General features: G+C 31.2%; 1 pseudogene; it reads left to right on the forward strand.

Annotated features, from left to right (window-relative positions):
• The first annotated feature begins 5138 nt into the window (after nt 1–5138).
• LOC111304150 (putative pectinesterase 63) lies at nt 5139–6864 on the forward strand (annotated as a pseudogene).
• Nucleotides 6865–9223: the final 2359 nt, after the last annotated feature.

The raw sequence follows: 9223 nt of genomic DNA on the forward strand, positions 1-9223 counted from the left end.
AGCTACTGGAGCATATGTATCAAAATAATCTATGCCTTTTTTTTGTTTAAAACCCTTTGTAACTAATCTTACTTTAAAGGTTTGTACAGAATCATTTGTATTATATTTCTTTCTAAACACCCATTTATATCTTATAAGTTTAAAAGCTTAAGGTAAATCTATTAAGACCCCATGTATTATTGGACATAATTAAGTCTATTTCATCATTAATGGCCTAATTCCAAAAAGCAATATCTCTTGAAGTTATAGCTTCATTAAATGTTTTAAGGTCTTCATCTACATTTAGTAGAATTGGTGTTTTATTAAGCACTTTGATTCTATTTTATTCTACTAAGAATATTATAGAATTTGGAGAAACAAAATCAAAACATAAAATATTCTCTTTCTTAGTTCTTTTATTCCTTATAAGTTTAACAGAATCATTACTTTCTTTTATTTTATTTTCAGTTGTAGGAATCATTCCAATTTGTTTTTTCATATCAATTTCAATATCATATATAAACTTATTTTCAAAAAATTTCACATGATTATATTCAATAATAACATTAGTATTTAAATCAAGAAGTCTATATGCATTTGATTTTTGTGCATAACCGACAAAATATACTTTTAATACTTTTAGGTCCTAATTTTGATTTATAAATATGAGGTATTTTATAAAAGGTAATGCATCTCCACATTTTAAAATAATCTAAATTTAGTTTTCTGCTATGAGTCTAAAGTTCATATGATATCTTCAAAAATTTTTTTGAAAGAATTCTATTATGTATATGGCATTCTACTAAAAATGCTTTTCCTTAAAGATTTATAGGTAATTTATCATTTAACAACATATTATTTACCATATCAACTAAGGTTTTATTTTTTCTTTCAGCTAAACCATTTTGTTGAGGTGCATAAGAGATTGTCTTTTGATGAATAATTTCATTATCTTCACAAAAAAAAAAAATGAATTTGGAAAATATTTGCCACCCCTATCAATTCAAAAAATTTTGATTTTCTTTTTTTATTTTCAACAATTGATTTATATTCTTTGAATTTATCAAAAACTTCATCTTTTGTTCTTATTAAATACACAAAAGTATAACGAGAACTATCATCTATAAATATTATAAAATACCTTTTTTCTCCCTTTGTTAGTAAACTATTCAACTCACAAATACCAAAATATATGAGTTCTAACAATTCTATAGTTCTTTCAACTTTAGGAAAATGTTTCTTAGTCATTTTTGCTTTGATACAGATTTCACATTTAATGTCATGATTTTTCTGGTATGTTATATAATCATGCTTATTCATATGATTCATATATTAATAATTTAAATGTCCTAATCCAGCATGCCATAAAGAAGAAAAATGTTCAACAATATAAGTAAAAATATTATTTATTTCATCAATACTTAGTTTAAACATACTATCATTGGAATATCTTTTTTTTAAAGAATACACCATGTTTGGACACTATAACTTTGTCAGACTCTAGAACAATGTTAAAGCTTTTCTTACATAATAGATTTACAGATATAAAGTTCTTTCTAATCCCAGGAACATTAAAAATATTAAGTAAAGTTAGTTTCTGTTCTGAGGTGAATTTTAATTCAACCGTTCCTTTTCCAATAACTTTTAGCAGGAACATGATTTTCAATAAGGATGTTTTTTGGTCTTTTGCATTCTTTATAAGTCTTAAATTGCTCTTTGTTATTACAAACATGAATTGTTGCACCAGAATCTAGCCACCAATCAGATAACTTAGTTGCAGTACTATATGAACTTCGATGATCATTTCAATTTGCATGTCAATCACCATTGCAACAAGTTCATTAATTTCCTACTCAACCATAATTGCCTTATTTTCAGAACTAGAACCAATCTTAATTTCAGCATTTTTAAACCTACAATCTTTAATTAAATGTCCTTTTCTTTCCACAATGGAAACATATTTTATTCTTGTTAAATTTGGATTTCTTAAATCCATTTTTCTTGACTTTAAAATTGTTTTGAATTTTATCAAAAGACTTGTGAGTTTTTTCAAAATTTTGTTTACTTACATAATTCACATTGGAACCTTCAAGAAAGAATGCATCTCTTGCATGATTGTTTGCTTCATTCTATATGTGAGTCTAAAATTCTTAAATAGTGAAAGTATTTGTTAAATGTAAAATTTTCTTCTTATATCCATTCCAAGAAAGATAAAGTTTTAATAAAATAGCTCCAACTTGAAGTGAATCAAAAACTTTAATTTCTAGCTTACTTAACTTAAAAACTGAAATTTGTAACTTGTACACTTAGTTCATGATTGATTTGTCACAGTTATTGAAAATTCAAAGTATTTCAATGTCAGAAACTTATCAGTACCTTTCTTTTCATTCATGTATTTGTGTTCAAGAGCAGTTTATATCCTTTTTGGTGTTTTCATACTTATGTATAAGTCATATAGATGATCAGATTATGAATTCAAAATATAACCTCGATAAATTAGTTCATCTTCATCACGTTTGCTTCTTGTTGTCTTAACAACATCAGAATCTTTAAGAATTGATTTTGGAATTGGTTCTAAATTTGGATCAAGTATATAAAACATCTTCAATGCAGTCAATAGAAAAATCATTTTATCATTCCACCTAATGTAGTTTGATCCATTAGAAAGATCAATCTGATTACATCTTGATTTTAAAAATGAATCTTCATGCTTGACTCCAAATCTATAATAGTAGTAGGGAAAACAATAGATGCAGTATCCATAATTACCTTTAAATTGTTAAAAAATTTAAGAAAACAAAAATAATTAGAAAGAAGAAATATGGCTTTGAAGTGTGAAGAACACTATTTTAAAGGTAATTATGCTTGTAAGATATAATAAAACCTTAAAAAACTCTCTAAATCAAAAGTAGTGAAATTAGTCAGACAAAAATATCTATTTATAATAAATAAACAATCACCAATCAAGTCAATTCAAAAAGTTATGACATTTTGTATAGTTATATTTTTTTGTTTGAATAAACTTTATTTAAACAATTATGTTTTCTTATTCAAATATGTTTATTCGAACCATCATATTTTTTTTATTTAAATATTTATTCAAAATTAGTAATATTTTGAAATAAAAAATAATAATAAAAGATTTAAAAGTTAAATCTATTTACTTATGCTCAAATGGCTATATTTCACTTTTAAAATTATCTGACCCACTAAAAAAACTTCTAGTAAGCCCAAATGACTTGACTTACTCTAACACTTAGCTCAATTACTTAAATAACATAAGTAATCTCTTTTAAACTACATATAAATTATCTTTCTACTTAATGTGAGATACATCACATTCTAAACTACTAATAGATAATACAGAAACGTTGTCATTTTTCTAAAGGGGTCAGGATCTGACGTATGGTTATTGTTTAGTAATTTGATCCTATATATTCGATAGTTATTTGCAATGGCCTGGTCTGGAATCCATGCAATTGTTTTGACTTGTCTGTAGAATTAAAATGGTTTAAAGACACGTTTTTGCCTTGGAACATTATACAGTTAATAGGTATCTATTCGGTCGATTAGATTACTATCGAATCTAATTAATTAAAATTAAATTATTTATTTTATTTTTATTAATCGAATCAAATTTTTTAATTTTAAAAATTAATTGACCAAAATTAATTTGATCGATGCAGTTAATTTTTTTTATTAATCAAATAATAAAATATATTAAGTTAAATCATATTTTAATTTTTTATTTTCTCATGTGTAAAACAAATTAAATAATATTATCTAACAAAAATATTCAAATATCAAAATTTTAAATTAAAAACTCTAATAACTTAAAATGAAATAGATATTTCATACATTTTTTGTTTTATATATAGATTTTATAATATTTCGACTAAAATTTTGATTAATTTAATTCATTTAGTTTTCGAACCGAATTAATCAAAATTTAAATTTTTCAAAAATAATTTTTTATAACTAACCGAAATTAATTTAATGACTAATCGGTTAATTAAATTAAATCAATTTGATCAATTAATTCAATTATAATTAAATTATCAATACCGTACTAATTAATTTCATCCATCCTTAGGTTACAACAGATCGACAGCGTTGATTGCAATCAGCTACAACCTTTCAATTTGAAAAGCTGATCTTGTTTCCTATCAAAATAAGCTCCCATCATTTAACTCAATCATTTATGCATATATCCCATTACTCATAATTCGAATCTTCAATTTAGAAAAAAACAAAAAAAGGCCCTAGAAACCATGTAAAATGGACCTTTGTTCCTCTATAAATGGGCTCAACATAAATATCGGCTACAGGTGGTACATGTATAACAGTTCGTGTGTAATTTTTTTAAGCCTATAAATAGGGATAAAACACTGTCACATGTTTATTTTTTATTTTTAATATACATTAAAAGTAAGTATCACATTTTTTTAACTCGTAAAATTAAAAAACTCTACAGCGGATGGGGCTTAAAAGTTTAACAATTAGGACTACCTAACAATTGGGTTCAGAAACTTTGCGAAGCCTGTCTCTTTCTTACTTTGCAAAGGGAAGAAGCCCACCAGTCCCTTTCATCCTATAGATATGGATTTACCACGTCGAAGTGTCTTAGGCCCAAACTCCAAACCCATCTTTCCGACGCTCTTTCCGCCTCAGTGCGTCGTTGCTATTTGCCAAATATGGCGTGTTCTCTAATCGACTCACTGACCAGAAACTTCGTTAGCAACCGTGCATGTCATGAAACTCATTTCCCTCCATAATTTACATCCTTTTCATATATTTCTAACCTTTCTGGCTTTCTCCTAACAAAAATTCCCCATACCCACCACTCTATAAACCACAAAGCAATCTTGAAATTAAGTAGCCTTCAACCAGGAAAACCCAACAGAATAACAAAAGCACTGCCAACTTCACTTGCAACCATTTGCATTAGAATCCTATAAAAGCAACTATGAATTATGATGAAATCATCAATCCTTCAATCAAGAATGGCTCAAGAAATGCAAATTTTCTCCCTTCTTACGCCTGTTTTTACAACTTTGCTTGCTCTTCAGCTCATTTTCACAGTAATGTCCACCGCACCTTAGCCAGTTGCATGGACACTTGAGTCATGGATCGCTCGGAACATGGAAGAACACCAATAAATGAAAGCTAATATTGCCAATGGTTTTAACCGCACGGTTCTGGACCAGCTCCTGGTCAAGGCGGAGGATGCCGCCGTAAAGGTTGTCAAGGACAAGAAAAATGGCAGCAGAGACTTCGACATGGTGACTGCCGCATTGGATAGCATTCCGTCAGAGAACATGCAAAGGGTGGTGGTTTGGATTGGTGGTGGCGAGTACTTTGAGAAGATCACCATTAATAGAACTAAGAATTTTGTGACGTTTTATGGGAAACCGACGGATACGCCCAAGATTGTGCTTAATGGGACGGCGGCGGCGTTTGGTTCTTGAATAGTAAGACGGTTGCGATGGAGAGTGACTACTTCATGGCTGTCAATATTGCCTTTGCGGTGCGTTTTAACTTTTCATTTATAGCAACTAGTCTCACATTACTATAATTATAACTTGAGCGTACTGGTATTAGTACGTAATAAGTTCAACGCAGTTCTTTGTTGGAGAAAACAAAACTCACAATCATTCTTAATCCGAGGGTCGTTTTTAATGTCTTTTCTTCTTTCTTTGTGAAGTTAGAATCAGCTCCAATGGCGGATGGCCAACAAGTGGGGGCACAGGCAGTAGCGATGATGGCAGACCAGCATTCCAAAACTGCAAGTTCATAGGGTTTCAAGATACACCATGTGACGATGAGGGCATGCATTTCTTCAAAGATTGCTACATTGAAGGCACTCTCGATTTTATTTTTGGAAATGGCAAATCCCTTTATTTGGTAATTCCCACATCTTCTTCCCACTTTAAAGGATGCCAAATATTATCATTCTTTTCTTGCAAACAAGGCTCATTTCAGAAGGCTATATGTTTTTGATGCAGAACACCACAATTCAATCTGTTGCAAAGAATGTGGTTGTGAACACAGCACAAGCCAGGGAAAATGTAGGCGATGACAGTGGATTTACATTCCTTTACTGTAATATAACAGGTGCAAGCAACAGCACCACTGACCTTGGGCGTGCATGGAAGCTAAGGCCTAGAGTCATTTTTGCTTTCACATATATAAGTACCATCATCAACAGTGAAGGCTGGTCCACTGATGAGCATCCTGAGCGCAACCGGTATCCATCTGAGCTAACATATTGTTCTGAAATTGCTAAAACTAATGGTTTTAATGATTTGCAGGACTGTACATTATGGAGAGTACAAGTGCATGGGGCCGGGGGTTAGTTCCTCAGGTCGAGTTGGATTTGCAAAAATTCTGAGCGAGGTAGAGGCTAAACCTTTCATGAGCATGACTTATATCCATGCAGGAATTGGCTTCTACCACCTCCCAGAGTGTAGAAACTTTACAAAAGAAAAGAAAGAACGATGTAATGTATTTTGCAAATGGAGGTGATTAGATGTTTGTTTGTCCGTAAGAAAATCAAACAACAATCAAAAAGCCTATTCTAGCATTTCAACATTAAGTTTCCATGTTTCACACAATGCTTTGTTTACTGGATCTGCGACAATCATGCTTATCCCCTGTAGTCGCATTCTAACAGTGTCCGGTATTCGATTAATCAATTGCATTATTGATTTTTCCATTTGTTTGAATATCCTGTGATTCTTTTCCCTCCAAACCTAATAAATGTATGCATTCCAGGCCAACCTCAGTGCGGTTGAGATCAGTGCTTTCCCCTTTTCCACTGCCTAGCGTAGTTCTACTGTCCAACTCTCCACCCTCCTGTCGATCCTACACAAAAGAAGGATCCTTTTCCACCGTTCCTTTGAGAAGTCACAGCCAAAGAATATATGGTCTCTTGATTCAACCTCATTTTTACACAAACAGAATCTATCTTCAACCTCTATACCCCAAGCTCTCAGTCCATCTTTAGTTGGAAGCCTACTCAAAATTGTCATCCAAGAAATCAGAGAATGCTTTGGTATACGAAATTTGAACCAATTTAATATGTGCCACCCTTGATCTTATTCCAAACTGTTGTAGCAGAGTAGCAATTTTGTGGAAAAGATCATACCTCAAGTGCAATTCTCCATCTTGATGAATTTTAAGGCGATATCCCATAGCTGGAGTATTTTCCTCCTGCTCCAGCTACTGTTATGCTGAGCGGGAGTCATCCAAATGCTTCTTCCCCCTTAAGCACATAAGCTTCCAGCCATGCAATCCATATTGATCCTGCCTTGGTGAAGATTGACCATACATGTTTTAATAAACAAGCCTGGATCCATGATTTCAAATCTTTGAGACCTAACCCTTCTTCTGACTTACAATAACAGATTGCCTTCCAGCTGACTCTGGCCCTCCTTGCTGATCCATCTTTTTTTTTCCAGAAGAAGCTATATCATAATTTCTCAATCTTCTGCAACACAAAGCTAGACCGTACATGTTTTAATCATTTCTCAATCTTCGGCGCATAATTTTGGAGTAGAGAGTAGAGACATAATGTTGTAGAATTTTTTTTATAGTTATATAATACTTTATAAACATTGCAACTCAGCCCACAATCTATATTACAGAGTAAAGACCTAATTTTGTTTGCCATACTTTAGTTAGATTGATGTTTCGTTTGGATGGATGATGAAGGTCCAATGATAAAATAACGTGGTAGCTCCATTGAATCCCTTGACAACATGTGGTTAGTTTAAACACCATTTTAGACTTAACACTTCACCTTTTGTTCGCCACAACTCTTAAGAGTTAAGACTTGTTTTCATGTTTTTTTGCTGCACTCTAGGGTTAGATTAATATAAACATTTTCAGTCTGTCACCTTTTATCAGGATGGCCTTTGGTTGTTGGAGCCAATCCACTGAGGACAATCCTGGGTGACTTTTTACAACTTTGTTTCCCGTCTAGAAAGGAGAAGAAATATACCGGGAAGATGGACGAAGAAGAAAAACAAGAAAGTGAGGGAGGAAAATGAGGCGAAAGGAAAAGCCCACGGAACGGCAGAGACAGAGAGAGACTTGGACAAGCCCACATCATTGAAGCCAGCCATAAGCTGGAGTGGATTTCCTGTGGCACTTAAACTTTTCTTCAGACATTTTGAAAGTCCCCGATACTCAAAACGACAATCACTGACAAATTTCTTTTTTCTTTCGTTCTTTTTTTTTTCTAAGACACTCGGTTTTTTATATTGGGGAGTAGTGAGATTCGAATTTACCTTCTGAAATAAAGTAAATCATGTACTGATCATCGAATCAAATGCTTAGATCACTAATGAAAAAGCATAAAGTTTGAGTGTTTTAATTAGTTGTTTTTTTTTTTTTTTCTTGCTTTACAGAGTGTTTTAGTCCTTTGAAAATAATCATATGAATATAATAAATTCCGTTAAAATACTAAAAAATTTCTATACTTTTATTATATTTAAATAAACCTTTTTTTTTTATTTGTATAAATATATCTTTATTTCAAATAAAAAATTAATTTATATTAAAAGCTTATTTAAGTACAAATTAAAGATTACAAACTTATTTAGATACAAATTAAAGATTAAGAATTTATTGTAAATTAAAAGTTAAAAATTTATTTGAATATAATAAAAAATAAATATTTCTTTAAATAAAATAATAAAATTCAAAAATTTTTTATTATTTTAGCCTGAATTTTACCAGTGCTACCATCATTGTTCTCAACATCTTGATGAATAAAGGAGCTGAAATTTGAAATCATCACATTGCGCATTGATGTCGCAATCTTCTGGATCATGTGCAATTTTAAGAAAGAGAACTTCAGGGCTTCATTATCAAAAATAAATAAATAAATAATCTTGTGACCTTATGATACCAGATTGCTAGGGTTTAATAACTAGGCAGGAGTGGGACAGCTCAATCATAAGATTTGGTTGGAGCAGACTACCAAAAAAGCACATGATAATACAATAATATATGGTCACTTGCATTGCATCCGAACAAAACTGATAGTAGTTTTCATACAACTACACAATAGTAGCATGTGCAGAAGGAAGGAAAACAAATTCAAATGTCAATTTGCCCACCGAAAGGTTCCTAATATTCAATTTAGCCAGACAGGAAACCAACGACATTATAATAGAAATGTAATTGATCTCATCCAGTATTAGAGACAAGATTTCGAACAGATGCATGAAGGCGGTGA

Source organism: Durio zibethinus, chromosome 13 (assembly GCF_047325235.1).
Source record: "Durio zibethinus cultivar Kanyao isolate XHJ-2024 chromosome 13, ASM4732523v1, whole genome shotgun sequence".
NCBI lineage: Eukaryota > Viridiplantae > Streptophyta > Magnoliopsida > Malvales > Malvaceae > Durio > Durio zibethinus.